Genomic DNA, 18,126 nt, shown 5'->3' with positions numbered 1-18,126 from the left:
GAACAACCCCAATTTTTTTTGCGCCACGGACCGGTTTATGCCCGACAATATTTTCACGGACCGGCCTTTAAGGTGTCGCGGATAAATACAACAAAATAAAACTAGTACCGGTACCGAAAAAAAGGAGATTTATTAATAACACAGGTGAAAAGACCCAGGAAAACTGAGTTAACGATAAAAACGATGACAAAATAACGCTGAAAACCGATAAAAACCCTGAAAACCATACATTTCACACCTGAGCCTCAACTCTCGCGGCCCGGTACCAAACGACTCACGGACCGGTCCGAGGCCCGGGGGTTGGGGACCGCTGGCCTAGGCCATCTTTATTGAGGCATTCACACTATTGTGTTGTATTTGATGAAATGCAACTTTTGGATAAATGGTCACAAAAGCTTTTACCAGTTTGTGTAACTAACACACATCCTTTATTTAATCTATGAATAACCCAGTGTGTAAAAACATGAATGTGTGGGATAAAACTTGAGTGTATATTTTACACCTTGTCAGCATATTGACGTGAAATGCTTTGCCAGCAGTGAATCAGACTGTAGGTCAGTGAGTTCAAGCTGAACATCACTGGATGTAGTATATAAAGTGCAAGTGGAGGGAGACAAAATCATGTGCATTTCACTCTTAACTAATTTGAAGTCTTCAAATCACCTTAAAAAGTTAACATGCAAGGCTCCAAACATGGATGAGTACCACCTGAGGTGATCAACGGATGGTGCGATTTCTTTCACTGTTGACATGTGAGTACGAATGCTGCTCTCCAACTGGTTTGAAATAAATTGCAACATTCTCATAAACGTCATCATAGGGTGTGCAATTCACATATTAGATTCTGGTCTTGTAGTTCGCTATTTAGTTCATTTATTAGTGCACATCAATAATTTGTCATATGAGAGATCTGAAATACAATTGCCTTTCTCCTCACAAAATGCTTGAGTTTCTGCTCCCATACTCTTTTTAGCACTTTACGCAGACTTAGCCACCTGACAGCTGTGTGGAAGCCTATGTCACCATGTTCAGTTTCACGTGCTTCAAAGTCCGACAAACTGTCTATGACTCAGTGTCCTTGCCCGTTCTTTTTTTCTATGGGCTTACTAGCAGATCAGAGCCCACCAACAATCGTTGATAAACTTCCCATCAGAAAATGGCTTACTGTTTTTTGTAATTTTGTGTGAAGTCAGAAAGCTGCTATTGAGTGTTCCTCATGAAACTTGGTAAAGAAGTCCTTGTTAATTTTGCAGCTTTGCAAGAAAATCTTCAGATATCCATTCCCACTCTGCATCAGTTGAGTTTTTTCATTTTTCTGTGTGTTTAGTCTTGTAATTTTGACTTTAAACCAAAAACTGTAGAGCAGTAACACAGTATTGGCTGATGAAGTCTGAGACTAAGAGGGTTTTGCTTTATTCCATGAATGGTTGATTGGATTGGTAAGTAAATGAAAATTGGTTGTCATGGATTTCCACTTTAAATATTAATTTCCTTCACAACCAATGAATCAAATCATCTTTATCTGTAATGGAACAAAAAATATTACATTGGCGTCAGGCTCTTACTAAGAGAACTAAACTAAAAGCATAGTTATCCTCCCATTGTAGACTGCTTGTTGAGTATGCTTCAAAAATCAATATGAAGGGGCATTAATGTGTATATGTTAATGAGTTAATCTGTAAATCAGTTGTTTGAGTCTCTGGTTATGACGACAGACTAACTGTAAATGATTGCTAAAAACTGCACCTGAGCTGCCCAGTGTTTCTGTTTATTTCTTTACTCACCTGATCAGTACACCAGTACCAGGTAGCCTAAATAATGAGTCCGATCACCATGCCAGGCAATGGGAGGTCTCCTGTAACTGGATCCCTGAAGATATGGAAGGAGTCTGGCAGGGGCTCATAGCAGTTTGCACTGATGTTACCCTTGATTGAGGGACAGCTTGCATCTAGAGTCTCTTGAAGTTTTCATTGCCCTTCACTTCATGGAAAGCTGAGGAGAATCACCACCACCCACCTTTTTTTAAATTGTCCAACAAATAAATTGTAAGTAAAATATTACCAAAGCCCATGAAAATGAATGATCCAATAACCACAATGATGGTCTGTAAAGTGTCTGTGTAGATCAGTCCACCTTGGATAAAATATATTATTTATTTATTGGAAACACACATATTGTAATTATGTAACTACTCCTTCTGTAAAATTTTCAATTGTGGATGTGTTGTTACTAAAAAGCAACATAAGGCCAATTCATGGTTATCATAGTCCACGGGCAACTGACTACAACAAGTCAGCACATTTAAACCAGCAATGAAGAAAGACAGAGAATTTGTGTGTGTGTGTGTGTGTGTGTGTGTGTGTGTGTGTGTGTGTGTGTGTGTGTGTGTGTGTGTGTGTGTGTGTGTGTGTGTGTGATGTGTCTCTAAATCTCCATGTGTAGACACATGGCCTTGTGAAGACTATGTCCAGTCATGGTATGATAACAAGTATTATCGTACCATGACTGGGCATAGTCTTCTCAAGTACGATAACACTTGTTATTGTACTATGACACTGTAGTTTTCTAGGAAAATATCTGTGAGTTCCATAGAAAAGGAAGGGAATTTTTCCTGTGGACAAACCTTTGACAGTATATAGTGCAGTAACTGCTAGAAGTGAAAAACCAAGGCCCAAGGGCCTGTTGGATAAAAGTTGTACCAGAAAAAATATCTGCCTGAATTGGGAGAAAAAAGTGTAGGATTTCATTTAGGACCATCGAAAACAGGTATAATATAAATATTTTCTGCTGCTTTTGGAGGCACTTACTGAAATTCTGGTGAAGATATACAAGACAAGGGAGAGAACAGAGAGATAAATGCGAATGCACTGTCCTCCAAACCTCTTCTGAAGTATTCAGGTGACGATTTAAATACATCCACAAAGCATGAGATTTTTGTCATTACTCAAAGTGTCGTCAGACATAGTAGTCATTTATGTCATTTGGGTAGTGGAAATTAATAGATTTTGAGGACCTTTCAGGTCAATATGCAGCCTTAGAGTTCTGTTTACCCCAGCTTTAATGTAGATGGGCACAAAGATCCATTACAGAATTACGACCACAACAAGAGCCTGAAACACACAAACATACAAGAAGTAATTCAAGTCCATTAAATTTGAGATTTATATTATAAAGTAAAGACTTTACAATAATACAGAGAAAACACCAACAATCGTTTGTTGGCAAATGGCCAGCCCTCTTAGCAAGCACTTGATGACAGTGGTAAGGAAAAACCCTCTTTTAACAGGAAGAAACCGGTGGCAGAACCAGGCTCAGGAAGGGGCAGCCATCTGCCTGGATCAGCTGGGGATGAGGAGAGTTTTTAGCATCACTCTAATATAGGATTTTTCTAATTTTATATTGGGCAAATGCAAGAAAGCAGTCCCTACATATTTGTACATACATACGTATATGTCATACCAATGTAAGTATTAAGTCAATGTTTAGAGGTGATTACAATAACCTCAGTTTTACATGAAGCTTATGCTTCTGGCTAATCTAAGCTTTACATCATTTCCACTTTCCCACACTCTCAAGCTGATTGTGACACCACAGGTCTAGCCCAATCAGCTTTCTGCTTGCCTTCTTCAGGCCAATCAGCCTTCACTCCATACTTTAAATCTCACCGCTCATCTGTCATTTTTCCTTGCAGTCGCCTTTGTGCAACCCAGTTCAAGCCTTCATCTTCATCTCCACCACCAGTGTCTACAGGGTAATGCCCTGATCCTTATCACCACTGGGATTCCATTCTGCTGTGCTGGGCCTTAACCACCAAATACCTCAAACTGAATTCTGTACATCAATAAATCACAGCTTTTACTTTTTTTTATATATATATTATTTTCACAAAGTAAATGGATGAATGTATATTGTAAATCTGCATTAAAACTATAGTGAGCTAAATAAAGAAGCTAGTACTGTCAGCAGGCAATAGGTGTCTCTGCAGTAACAATTTTCTAAACCAGATGGCTCTAAACTCGTACAGATGAGGAACTGCCACCGGATTGACAAACCATAGATTAGTGTTCAAGGCTCTGTTCCCACCTGTGATGCTTGAAACTTTCAAATGGTGCTGTAATTGATAGCGATGTAGGTGTGGCCTCCTGCATTACACTGTTGCATGATTCATCAAAATCTTTCATGACATCAGCACAATAAAGTCATTATTGTAGTTGCCATTTGTTCAGCAGAGGTTTTATTGTTTTTAAAGCAATAAATACAGCCATATAGAAAGCAAATGTTTACTCAGCAGAGCTACACACATTTCCTTAAAGAAGCAGTGGGGATTTAATGTAGCTATGCTTTTTATATTCACAGGCAAATTAGCAGTGGTTGTTGGCATCTTCAGAAACTTTAAATGTGCTAATTATAATCCTCTGTAATTATAACGCAAATGAACTAACTCCTAAGGAACTGAACAATAACCAACCAAATATATAAACAGTTTAGGTTGAAGCTTAAACCAGTGATTACTTTATTCAAGGATGATATTTTCAACTGAATTTAAAAAATAAAATGGAGATAAAAACAGAAACTTTATTTATTATTTATCAAATGTTGTAAGTGAGAAATTGTAACATTTAAGAAAAAAAAGGTAATTTTTCATTTGAATTGGCTCAAAAAGCTTGGATCGGGCAAAAACTGTATTAGTTGTTCCTAAAAGTGTTGCTGCGGCAAATACTTTACTCTTTTTAGACTCTTCTGCTTACCACCTCTGAAGGCACATATTGTAGCCTGCACAGGATTTCTTGCACTAACATACGTCTCACACTTACTTGTTCGAGTGCTTCTGTACTCCTTCCAACCAGTAAATTTCTGTTTGGCACTTTATCTATCATCATTATAGTGAGATCTATGTCCAAGGTTATAGTATTCTTTTACTGCCAGCTCCACGAGGAGCGAGCAAAGGAGAAACCATTAGAACATTGCTTCTCAAACTTGAGAAACTGGAAAAGGTTCACGCCCCACACACCACAGTTTCTTTTAATCAATCATTAACAACAACAGAGGATCAAAGCTGAATTTAAGTGGAATAAATATCTGCAAAATAGCACCAAACTATAATTTTTTTTTTTCTCTGAAAAAACAAACAAGCAAACTTGTTATTCCATATTTTATTGGGTTCACGCCTCAATTTTAGAATGACTATATTAAGGAAATTTGTCAAACTAAAAATGTTTAATTTTTGTTAAAACACATACATTGCCCAATTTTTACTCATATTTATGATCTGATAAAAAAAACTTTTAGGGGAAAAAGGGGTCAGTAGTTAAAGTGGGATTTGGGAGGTGGGGGAACCCAACCTAAGATCGGGTGTACCGGTGCAGTGTGAGGAAAATATTTAATTAGAAAGTAGTCACATAATGACTTGTTATATTTTATTTGCATACAGGCTATGATCAGCTGACCTGGTCTAATCTTCGCAGCTAATTTTGGATTTGCCCAACTGAATTCAACTTGATGAGGGCGTGACGACGGCAACACTGACTTCTATAACACACTATTTGAATGGCACAAGCCGGCGAGCCGACATGTACCATGGTCGAAGGGGCACTGTGTTAGGTACATTTGTACTACCACTACAAATACAGAATGACAGGAAACAGGTGCATGTGGTACACTTCAAGACTGCCAGCAAAAATTACATGGTACAGATGGAACGCTGCACAACCCAGTGGTCGGCATAGAGCATGACAATTTCCTGTTATGATAAGCAAACATTTCTTTGTCAGCATGAGAACCAACACCAGACTGCAGCATGCAAAAACGAAAGTAATTGAAGAGTGATATGCATTAACCATCTGAGAGGAGCAAAGCGCGAATAGGGAAAAGAAGTAACTAATGACTGTTATTGGGTATCTCAGGTATATTTGTATTTTAAAGCCAAGATAGGTGTACAAAAAAAACAAATACACTTTGTTGCTCCATAGGTTTCTTTATTATGTACATCAGAGACTGCTGGCTCAATTAGGCAATAACTGATTTAGCACAACACAAGGAATGTAAACAGAGACACATCACTTTGAAAATGGAATAAAAATCACCAAACTTGTGGTCAACGACGCAAAAATCAAATGTTGCCAAACTTAAGAAAGTAACACCTGTATTTAGGACAATCTGTCTGCCATGCAGGCTGCAGTTTGTCAGAGTAACAGAAGCTGAGATGTTTGCTAGCATCAAATTAAGAGAGACTGCTGTGTGCCTTAAAGCTTCAGCAGTACTTGAGGGATTGTGCCCTGCAGAGTGAGCTTTAGAGAAAAAGGTTGCTCTGTCTATCTATTAGATTAGGGTGTTAGGTAATGATGAGCTAAACACTAGAGTACCCTGGACAGCTCTGGCAGTAATGGCCTGGTACGGCTGGCATGATGACAATGATTATAATACTATATGGTTATGATACCGATTATATTTATGAGCTCTGATAAAAAGTATTATTTACCTTGAACCTTGTCTGTAGGCTTTTGTAACTATTACACCACAGCATCCTACTGATACTGAATACAGCCAGGACAGCGAGAGGAAGAGGAATAGAGGAGGAGATATCAGACTGTTATTGTTACAAATGGCTGCTTGAACTCTCTGAATGAGGACAATCAATATTCACTTGAATGAGAATCAATCACTGGAATGAGGCCATGCTCTTTGGGGATTAAGGCTCAGTTGCATGCGCTGAATTTGGTCCTGATTTTAAAACACAAGCAGAGACTTCAACCATCAAAAGTCTCCAGATAGGGTAATGTTTTCTTTGTAGTTTTATGTCTCTCGGCTTCTGTTCACCAAGACTCAATCTATAACGTGGCAGGGACATCTTGGTATTTTAAGCACAAAAGATGATCCTATCAGTGTGCTGCAAGACTACAGACAGACACTACTGAATAGTGCCAAAAAGCAATCATTTGTGGGAGGGTGAGTCTAGTGTGAAAAAATAGTCTTGGGTAAATAAACTGTGATCTCCAGCGCTCAATGCAGATGTGATGCCTTATGAGCATATCTCTGTGTCGCTGGTGTCTGCAGAGAGCCCTATTGTGTGGTGACTCTGAGAACAAAGTGGGCTGCAACCTAAGAAAAAACATGCAACTGACGGAAACACAAGAAAATTGAAAATCCAAATATGAAAAAATAAGCTCCAAATATGCACTACTCTGAGTGTAGCCCAAACAACAATAGAAATGTTTCCAAATAAGTGATGATCCCAATGGGACACCCACGGTGTTCAGTGCTGTGTGCCTAGAAGTTGTGAAAGCTGGTTAATTCTCGTATGGTGTAAACATTGTGGCTGTACAAATCTCACATTATTTACAGATACTGTCTCTAACTGATCTTTACCTTATCTCCTATTATTAGGAAAATGGGAGAAATATAATCCTGAAGAAGACGTATGCCAACACAAAAGAACTGACAAAATACAAGCATTACTGTGAGACACTGCCTTAATAATATGTAACAAATAAATAAATAATATGCCTTAAAGCTGCCTATAATAGTTAGTTTTAGAAAAGAGAAAAGAAAATAGAATTACTACTTAGTTTTGATGATGTGAAAAAATATTTTTAAAGGCATCAAACTGCAATATACACTCACTGGATGCTTTCTTAGGTACACCTGGTCAGCTGCTCATTAAAGCAAATATCCAATCAGCCATTCACATCCAGCAACTCAGTCCATTAAGGTAGACATGGTCAAGAAAAATACAGAAGATCAATTCGAGCATCAGAAAGGGGAAGCCAGGTGATCTAAGTCAGTGGTCCCCAACCCCCGGGCCTTGGACCGGTACCGGTCCGTGAGTCGTTTGGTACCGGGCCGCGAGAGTTGAGGCTCAGGTGTGAAATGTATAGTTTTCAGGGTTTTTATCGGTTTTCAGCGTTATTTTGTCATCGTTTACTCAGTTTTCCTTGGTCTTTTCACCTGTGTTATGAATAAATTTCCTTTTTTTCGGTACCGGTAGTAGTTTTATTTTGTTGTATTTATCCGCGACACCTTAAAGGCCGGTCCATGAAAATATTGTCGGGCATAAACCGGTCCGTGGTGCAAAAAAGGTTGGGGACCGCTGATCTAAGTGACTTTGAGTGTACCAAGATTGTTGGTAGTCTGAGTATTTCGCAAACTGCTGACCTACTGGGAATTTTCAGGCAGCCATAGAGCCACAGAGAATGGTCTGAATAATAGGAAATATCCATTGAGTCACAGTTCTGTGTTTGAAAATACTTTGTTGATGACAGAGATCAGAGGAGAATGTCCAGACTACTTCAAGCTGATAGGAAAAAAACGGTAACTTAAATAACAGCTTGTTAAAAGTATGCAGAAGATCTCTGAATCAACGGCGTTTTCAAATCAATCTGTAGTTTTAAATCATTTTACCAGAATAAGTTAAAATGTTTTATCCCCTTTAAGCAAGTTTAAAGTATCCCCAAGTCTTTCATGGGGTCACTCTAAGACATAACTGTCTAGCACAGGTTGTCTTGGGACAGAAGCAGGACCTTGCATATTTATGTGTAAAGTTTAAATTATTTTAGTTATTGAAAGAAATAATCATGGCTGAGGTAGTTATGCTAGTTCTAGTTCTAGTGTATAGGTGATATATAGTTATATCTCCCACACACCTATAGTGAATAGTTAATACATACCTTTGAATTTTGATCATCTTTGTTTCATGATTCTAATTTGGTTTCAGGTCAGCATTATGAGTCTTTGACGTAGGAGTTTTCTTGGAGTTTGTTGTGCTCTGGTTTCATACTTTCTTGTAGTAGCATTTCTAGATGTCAGTCTGGTTTATGAATCCCAGGTTATTTCGGCCTCCTTTGTGCTTCTGTGTCTGGCTCACATGCCTTAGTCCTCGTCTCAGTGTTCGTTACTTCCTATTTTATTTTGATAGTCCCTCTTCTCGCATGTGTTTTGTTCAGTTTGCATGCCCTGTCTCTCTGGTCAGATTCTGTTCACCTGTGTTCCCAAGTGTCTCCGCTCTATGCTGATTATCTCATTTAGACCCTCAGTTTTCTTCTGTTCTTTGTCAGGCTCTCACTTATAGTTGTGTCTGCTCTGACAGTGTGGGTTCCTGGAAGATTTGTGGAGTTTTGCTTCCTTATGTTTTTGACCTGGATTATTTTGAACTCACTTTAAGTTAACAAAGCTGCATTTTAGTTTGCCTCCCGTGTTCATTAGTCTTGCATTTGGGTCCTAATCTGCTTGCCACACAGACAGCCTTGATAGTCCAGGTTGCTCAGGAACCAGCCGCTGGAGAAGAGTGTCTACTACTAACTGCCAGTGTTCACCTGCAGGTCAAAAATGGTTAAAACCATCTATGAGCATGACCCCATTTCATGCAACAGTGAGGCAATGTTAACACCTAGGGAACTGTTGATGTCTTGAAGTGTATAAACTTGGGTGAAGTAAGAGCTTCAGGGTGACCAGCTGGAGCTTGCAAACAGGATGTGCTGCTATCACTGGAGATGCAGTTCCCCTGTATGTTTAAAACTAAAAAGTCCTCTCCATCTGATGGGTGTTCACATGAGCAGAACGGAGGGACACAGCATACAGCATCTAGTGTTGCTCTTCAGCCCCCTGTGGTAGTATCTAAGTCTCTTTTATCATCTAGCCACTACTCATCCTTAACAGTGTGATGCTGGCGAAAATATAATAATTAAACATGAAAACTTTGGAGGCAGAATGTGCAACATTGATATTTAAGGGCACAGGGCTGTCATTAAACTTTAAACCTTTATTTTTTTACTGTTTTCGACTATGAATATGATGGTGTGTTATGGTGTCTGTGTACTCTGGGTTCCCCTGACAGTCTAAAGACATGCATGTTAAGTTAGCTGGTGATTCTAAATTAGGTGTGAATGGTTGTATGTCTCTCTGTGTTCACTCTGTGACAGACAGACTAGATATGTTATATTATATTATCCACAAGGTGGCATAGTAGCATAACTCTGCAAAAGTGGTGCGTCACTGAACAAGAGAAATAACTGAAAGAAGTCTGGAAGCCAAAAAAGGAGATAATATTGTCTACTACTTTATATTTAACAGGTAGTTCAGAGGCGTTTCTTAGCTGGACATCAACGGCATTCATTCAAGATCTATACTTTTCCAGTTTCTTTTGTTTCTTACTACAGTTTGCTGTGGAAATGTATCCAATTTGTGGAAATGTATCTCCTTTAGCTGGAGCCACATTGTTTAACTTCTTCCTATTCATTTTCTTAAACACTTATCCATTCAGGTTCGCGAGGTTCTTTATAATCTTTCTCAGACATGAGTAATTTTATGTCTGTTTAAATCCCAAAGAGCCAAATAGTTAAAAAAAAAAAAGACAAAAATATTTAAGTAAGTTTATGTGATAGAACACCTTTACTGCTCTTAAGTAGATGAAGCAGATTTAGTAATGTTATACCATATGTAGTATTGTATCAGCCACATCCAATAGTTATATACAAAGAAAGTATTTCTACTTTTGAAAGCATAACCTTCACCTGTGCTGAGCTATTTTTACATTACTGTTACCTAAGAAAAGGACAGGATAACTTCTGGAGTCTGAAGGTGACATATAGATGTCTTGAGATCTCAAATAATCACATCTGGGATACAATTTTCTTTCTGCCTTTGAAAGATAAACGTTGAGATAGTGGCATTAGCAAAAGTTTTGCTTAAATTTGAAACAGCACCAACATTAGACATGGCAGCAGCTAAAAAAAACCAAAGTAAAACCTTCATTATAGACAGAGCCTGTCAGAGGAGTACACAGAAGTTTCAGGGAACAGATTTTGACTATGGCTTTGATAAAGCAGTCATAGTTCACATACACTGTAGGTGACTAAATTCATCCATTGCACAAAGAACTTTAGACTCTGACTATCTTAAGCAGGACAATAGTGCAGTGAATTATGGGTAAATTAAGAGGAGGACCATAAAACATATAGCGTTGAAGATATATATGAGCTGCCACCTCTGGTCTAGGGAATAAACAGTGGACAGGTTGATATTAATCAATGGAAAAATAAAACACAAGCTAATTTGGATCAGATCCTAATTTGCATTCAAGAGACAGACACCCTCTCTACTTTTAAGATTAGATTTAAAACATTCCTGTTTGATAAAGCATATAGTTAGGGCAGAGTCAGGTGACCCTGAATCCTCCCTTGGTTATACTGTAATAGGTCCAGGATGCTGGGAGGCTTCTCATGATGCACTCAGTTTCTTCGTCACTCACAGTTTTTCTTTCACACTGTCACCAAAATCACTTGCTCATAAAGTCTTGTTTAATTGTTGGGGTTTTCTCTTTATTGTTTTAGTTTCTCTAGCTTATAATAAAAGGTGACTGTTGTTGTGATTTGGTGCCAAATAAATAAAATTAAATTGAAAAGTTGAATTGAATTTCGCTAATATAATTTATAATACATCAAACAAGGAAACTACAGACAACTTGCATATCAGCAGTTTTCCCTTTTCTTTTTCTTTGGGTACAAATAGTTGGTATATTATTATATTATATTATTATAATAGAGTTAGTTAGTCTGGGGTTAAGATGTTTCTGTGGCTGAAAATTAGTCCATTGTTGTTTTTGTTAAATGGTCTGACTTCCATTGTGGAAATGTGAGACTTTATCTAACCATACAGACCAGTCTAATCTATCTGTGTAAAACCAGCCCCAGAGGTCCGTTCATTCATTCTGCCAACTACCTTAAACCAATTACAGTGATGCTTTTCTGAACTCTTTGAGCTTTGAGCTGCTTTTATGGTGTGACTGGTTTATTTTCTTCTCTTTTTTCTGTGGGGGAAAAAAAAATCACCCACTTTGAGAACTATTTCCACGGTGCCTAAAACAGCTATTATATGGTTGTTTTTAGATTTACTTGTAGGCATAAAACACTCAAACCTTCTTGTCACAGTCATCTTCTGATCCCGTTCCAGGAGATAATTTACTTTTATATACTTAGTGTACGTGTTCTTAATTTATGCTCAGCTCTCCTTTAGTAACGAGCGGGGTGTGTGATGCCAGATAAGCTACTATGTTCAGACTTATCAAGTCCAAGATAAATATTTTTATGTGCGTAAACATTTTGTTATCAAAGTTAAAAAGTAAGCACATGTAAACTAATACTGTAACCAAGTTGTTGTTGTTAACATGCATTTGGATTTCCAGGATAAGTTTCCAGATAAGTTATTTGGATGATTTGGTAAACTATTATTTGCCACAAATTAAAATCACCTGTCTTATATTATGTAGGCTCCTTTTGTCCATCAAAACAGCCTGGGCCTCATGGACACAGGACTTCTGGGGTTGTTATTTCTACATAGACGGTGCAAATGTACAATTTTGAGAAGGTGAATGTTTTACATTATGTTTTTAAAATAGCTGTCAGGAGAGGTGCTGTTAGGACAGCGGCTTGGCTAGTATCAGTTTTTCATACGTCAGAGACAGAGTAAGTATCATTTATGACCCTGTAGCAGCCCATATAGTGGCATTTAATAATTATTACATGGACAAAGTGTTTCTGTGATTAGATGCTTTTGGCCTATAATATATGGACTTTGAATAAAGACAAATGATTTTATCAGCACCAAATGTCCTGGTGGATGCAGTTACCTCACATTTTCCTGAATGTGATGTGCTAGGGAAGTAATCCTGAGCAGGATAAGGGGTTCAGATTGTGAACTTGCATTGGACTAGATTAGTCTGTATTGTCTACCTTTGGATAAATTTATCTTCTCAGCAAGGAAAAGAACATAAGTGACATAGGGCAGCATGCACGTGGAATCAACCTGGCTGTAAAACAAAACAAAACAGAAACTAAGTGATTGTTAAAAAGCTATCAGACATAAGCAAATCTTACGGAAAAGTGCTTTTTTTGTTTTTTTTAGATGAATGGATGGAAAAATCAAAGCGAAAGTCATCCAAAAGGTTAGGTCAGATGATGTTAGTGATAAGGCATCCGAGGCATTTTTAGACTGGAGGGCAGACTGCCCAGAATTTGGAAAACCAGTAAGCCTGTTAATTATAGGTGGATTGCTTCTCTGAACTCGCATCTTTGTGATCTTTGTGAAGTAATGGAACAGATGACAATGAAAGGTCTCAGAGAGGCTGGAAATGATTCTGGTCCTTAAGTGGGGTTATAAAATGCAGGGTCACCATGGAAAGGGAGATAAAAAGAAAATGAACTGGAATATGGTTGCAGCTGCAATCTTGATGTGGATTAAAAACAGGATTTTCAGCAATTATCGATCATAAATTAGCTACTTTTTCAAGAAGATTTTTTACTCTGTGGACCAGGTTCAGGAAGAAAATAAGGAGTGTTACTTCAACTTGTCAAAAGTGTATCCTTCAAAATCCATCACACTGTCAATCTGAAAGAATCCAAATCCATAGCAAATCAGTTAATTGTACTGAACCCGTGAAAAAATAATAGAAAAATGCTGAAAAAGCACGCAAAACACAAACTGAATAAAACATAAAAGTGGGGGGAAAACACAATGAAAGTTGAATAAGTTTTAAAGAAAGCTCAGAAATGGAAGTGAGTTAGGGAGAGATAAATGTGATGGAACAGCTATGGTTACAACTAATAGCATCTACAGTATTATTGTTCAATTAAAACACACATTACCTGCATCTGTTTCTATGCTTCTTTTCACCACATCTCAGTGCAAGCCTTCGCATGCTTCAGTTTCTCTCACTTTTGCACCTGTTCTGTCGCTGTATTGTGTTAAAAGGGTTATTCTGAGTGCATGAAAATGAGGATTTTTCTACTGTCCACATGAAAATATTAATGTCCACAGCATGCTGAAGCAGCAGGTGGCGATGTAACCCTAATCGCACAGATAAGTTGGCCAATCGAAAGCCAGTCTGATTTCTTTAGAGTGACTCCTCTGGTTGCAAAAAGAAGCTGTTTTGAGATCTGTGGGGAAACTGCCCAGTTTACTGTGTTTATAGTCTCAATTGCTAATTTCATGTTTTATTTAACACAACATAATTGTAGCCTTCATTAGATTCGAAATGGAAGATAAAGGATTGGCATAAGGGTCCTACTGTCAGATCCACCACTGTTAAGTTTCATAACACCAAGTTACAGTTGAAAGACAGGACTTCATTAACCAAGGCATGATGTCTTGGTGGTTATGTACATCTTTTATATACAGGCTATATTGCAATAATAGACAGATGTCAATTTTCAACTAATGATGAAAATTATTTAGTGCAGAGCAATCAACAAATCAAGGTCACAAGGTCAATGCATAACAGACATACTGTTCATTCATAAACAGAACCTCCCAGTCAAAAATAAGTTTGTCAACAGTACAGCAAATGATTGTGGAGTTAGTATGTTTTCTGACACCTTAATAATGCCTGCAGGCCATTTTGCCGACACCCAAGCATTTAAATGTTTTAGGGGGGAAAAGTAATTGCAACAGACTAGGAGCACATTATGGCAATTAACCGAGGCCAGCATAGAAAATGTGAACAGACAGAGTGTTGTTTCTCCACAGAGCTGGAGAAGTGTTACAATAATAAAGAGCGTGCAGTTCATAAAAGCACAGTGCGGAGAAGAGCTTTTCATAGAGTTTGGCAGACAAATCCCCCCCCCCCCCCCCCCCCCCCCCCCACACACACACACAAAAGACAGAAAAAAGTATTTTTAACTGGCTAACAGCATTAGACTATCACACTTGACCAAAGCTAAACACAGAAGCTACTTCGTCCTGTATGTGTTTTCCTGGAACCAAAATAATAAAAAAGGAGGAAGTGATTCATTGCAGAATAAGACAAATGGCAGCTACTGTGCATCACTATTTCACTGATCAGTTCCTGCTGGCCTTGTGTTAGTGTGACTGTCTCTATATCTGTCAGTCTGACAATTTCTGACACCTCGTCAGTTGGCACTGCTGCAGGGACACGCATTGGAAGCAGGAAGCCGACGAGGGTTTCTGTGGGTTGGTGGTGCTGGTGTTAGTTTTGTGGTTTCATTGGATTGGTGGTGGTGAATTTACTGTCAGACGTCTTTTTTTTGTTTGTTTTTTGTCAGAGGTTTTTGCTCGTTCAGTCACTGAGACGGGGGAACCCTGTGAAACAAGTGTTTTGGTGATTTACTGTTGCAACATTAACTGAATAGGAAGTGAAAGTTCACAAATGCAATCCTGCATTTTGCGCAACAGTTTAACTGCAACTCAGTGACAACGTAGCTGCCAGTGTTTGGCCATTTTGTAACTTTATTGCCCATACTGTGAACATAACTAAAGGCTTGGTACAAAGTTAAATATGGAAACCATTTACTGGAATGGATTTAAGCTTCAAATTTAAGACTAGTAGGACTGGGCCCTAACCCTCAGCCTTTTTTATGATTCAGTCTATATTGCCTGGCGTTGTGCAATCACAGCCAAACTGCAGCTGAGTGAAATATTATTTTATACCCTCTGCTTCAGCAGAGGAATGTTGGCATACTTTATCTGATGCCCACAGGCACTGTGATATGGACTTGACCAAGGCCTTCCCCACCACTTCAGACCTGTTAAGGCCTGTTTTCAGTACAGAGAGTTCTGCTTTTGCCTCTCATACCAGTATAATAAAGACTTGTTGTGCTGGACATTGTTTTTCTTGTGATAGAAACATTTGAACCACTATTAGAAAGATTAGAATTACAAGTTTTTCTTTATAGATATTGATGGTGCATAACCATCCAACTTGATGTACAATTTTTAAGATTGATATTTGGTCATTTAATAATCAATTTATCAGGAATATTTGTTTTCTTTCAGACACAAAATGTAAACTGATTTTTCTTGTACATTTGTGATGTGTATATATTTATTTACTTGTTCACGCTGCTTGGATCAGCTGGTTGTTACAAACAGGGCAGTTGCATAGTGCCCTCTGGTGGACAAGCTATGCAAACTCACACTTGTAACATCTGAATGGTGATCTCTTCAATCATCTCTTCAATCATCTCTTCATTTTTCCCTTATCATTAATAGAATGATATCGATAAATAAATATCGATACTGATAGATTAATATCAGTATTTATAGACAGCTGATACTGGTTGATGATATCGGCCCGCTGAGTTCGTAATCCTTTGAGTTTTGTTTTTTAGCCTAAATCTCAGCACACAAAGTTGCGCCTCCACCATGATGCATTGCAGAAACTTTTTGAATTCTGGATTTATTTATGTTTTTAACATCTACCATCATCAGATATTATTATATTACTGTAATTATCATAATTGTGTTCTAGTTCTTGACTAATGCTTGCATAACTAACGCCAATGCAATCAACCACATGTTGTTTCTTGTTAGCATAATTTAATAAAACAAAGCATGCTCATAAATTACTAAATGATAAGCATTGTAGCTGCTTAACCTCTGGATGTTTGCAGTTATAGTGATCCTGGCATTGTGCTGTAGATCGCCAAAGAAGAGGACCTGCACACTTGCTCGTTCATTTTCCGGAAAAATAAATAAATGTAAGTTCTAAATTTATTACTCTGTAATCTATGATTGAGCTTTTATTGGGCTTTCACAAAATGATGTAACAGAATGTAAATCTTGCTTTTAAATTGAGCTCACCTCTCTACCCATACACTGATAAGTATGCATTATCCTCCCATTAAAATCCAGTAAAATGGCATTGCTAAAATTTTAAAAATGACTTAATATTTGGCAATAACTTTTTGTTTTTGACAGCTGATGTCCCAGGGTCCAGAAGATGTTTTGTGAGGGTAACTTTAGCTCAGAGAGCTGACTCAAAGGCAGATGGTTCACAGCCAGATGTCAGGGACGGTTGATAATACTCATTAGGAAGTAGTGCAGATCAGCAGCAGTGGTCCGGGACAGCAAGCAGGAGGTCGTTTCAAGAGGACAGAAGTTAAGTCTGTTTTTCAGAACTTCATTTAGGGCGTTAAGCTTGTGTTACAGGGGTCAGAGGAGGAGACAGTGTCCAAAGGTTAGTTTGAAGGATGAGGCTTGGCTGTCATCATTCTTTTTACAAAGCAAACAGAGGAGGGAGGAGTAAGCTGAGCAGTGCTGAGATGAGATGAGAGGATCGACTGGATTTAAAGTGGTAAATGGCAGATTTGCCACCAGATACAGGCAAAGAAAGACAGAGATGAAATACTAAAACTCTTCCAAGAAAGCCAGACCTGTGGAATTTTCCTACAGCTGCTTGAAGTTTGTCCATTTGATTCACAAGGCTGTTTACAGCCAAGAAGCAGGTGGGAGCAGATAGGAAAGCTTAGAGGGAAAGAGGGAGAGAGCGCCCTGAGGGAAATAGAGTGCAAGAATAAATGTGGAGGTCAGTGCGGAGACACAGGGAAAAGTCAGCTGAAGTAAGTTAAAAGAGTTGAGCCGAGGACAAGCGGAAACACAGAATCACAAGACATACCTAGTGGGAATGGCGTGAGGAAGTGTACTTATAGAGGTGTGGTTCTGGTCAACAACATGGAAACAGACAAGACCAGTTAGTGGGAAAGGCTTTGTTTTCCTTCTCTTTCTTTGAAAAATGTCTGAATGATTCAGGAGGCCTACAAATAGACAGGGCTGGAGCATGCCAGGAATTACAGATATTTATTGTTTCAGAGCTGTCATCATATGGCCAAAAATGTCTCTTTCTGTGCCTGTGGTTGTTTTTTGAACTACTTCTTATTTTTAGAAATGCTTCAGTCCTTTTTCCTTATTATATATTGTATGTCCCAATACTGATGACAAACCAGAGGTTTCTGGCCCCCGTTTAAGTCTTAGATTTTTGGGCAATGCTTCACAATCTAAAAGTAAAAACAGTCAGAGGTTTTGTTAAAAGCCGGTAATTTTTTTTATAGGCCCATCAATCTGTTTCCATGTATTTCCATCATGTAAAACAGCAAAAACCTGACCCTGACCTCTGAATTCATATGAGAACACACTGACCCATACAGAGTTTAAAAGTTTAAAACATAGCAGATCACAAGATTTTATATTCTTTTTTTTTTAAATATCTCAAAATGTTGGGAACACTGACCATTAAAAAGTTAGGGAACCTTCCATCATCTTTATTTTAGCCCTGTTACCATCCTAATTTTTGTTACTCTAGATCACTCTTTGTTAATTTTCTTGGGGAATAATTATTTTTGC

At 38.2% G+C, this 18,126-nt stretch overlaps 1 pseudogene; it reads right to left on the bottom strand.

Annotated features, from left to right (window-relative positions):
• Positions 1–1,710: 1,710 nt before the first annotated feature.
• LOC120714086 lies at positions 1,711–5,579 on the bottom strand (annotated as a pseudogene).
• Between the last annotated feature and the right edge of the window lie 12,547 nt (positions 5,580–18,126).

Source organism: Simochromis diagramma, unplaced genomic scaffold, assembly GCF_900408965.1.
Source record: "Simochromis diagramma unplaced genomic scaffold, fSimDia1.1 OVJJ01000596.1, whole genome shotgun sequence".
Classification (NCBI taxonomy): Eukaryota; Metazoa; Chordata; class Actinopteri; order Cichliformes; family Cichlidae; genus Simochromis; species Simochromis diagramma.
Note: the sequence above shows the minus strand (reverse complement) of the source record. Positions and strands in the feature narration are given on the sequence as shown.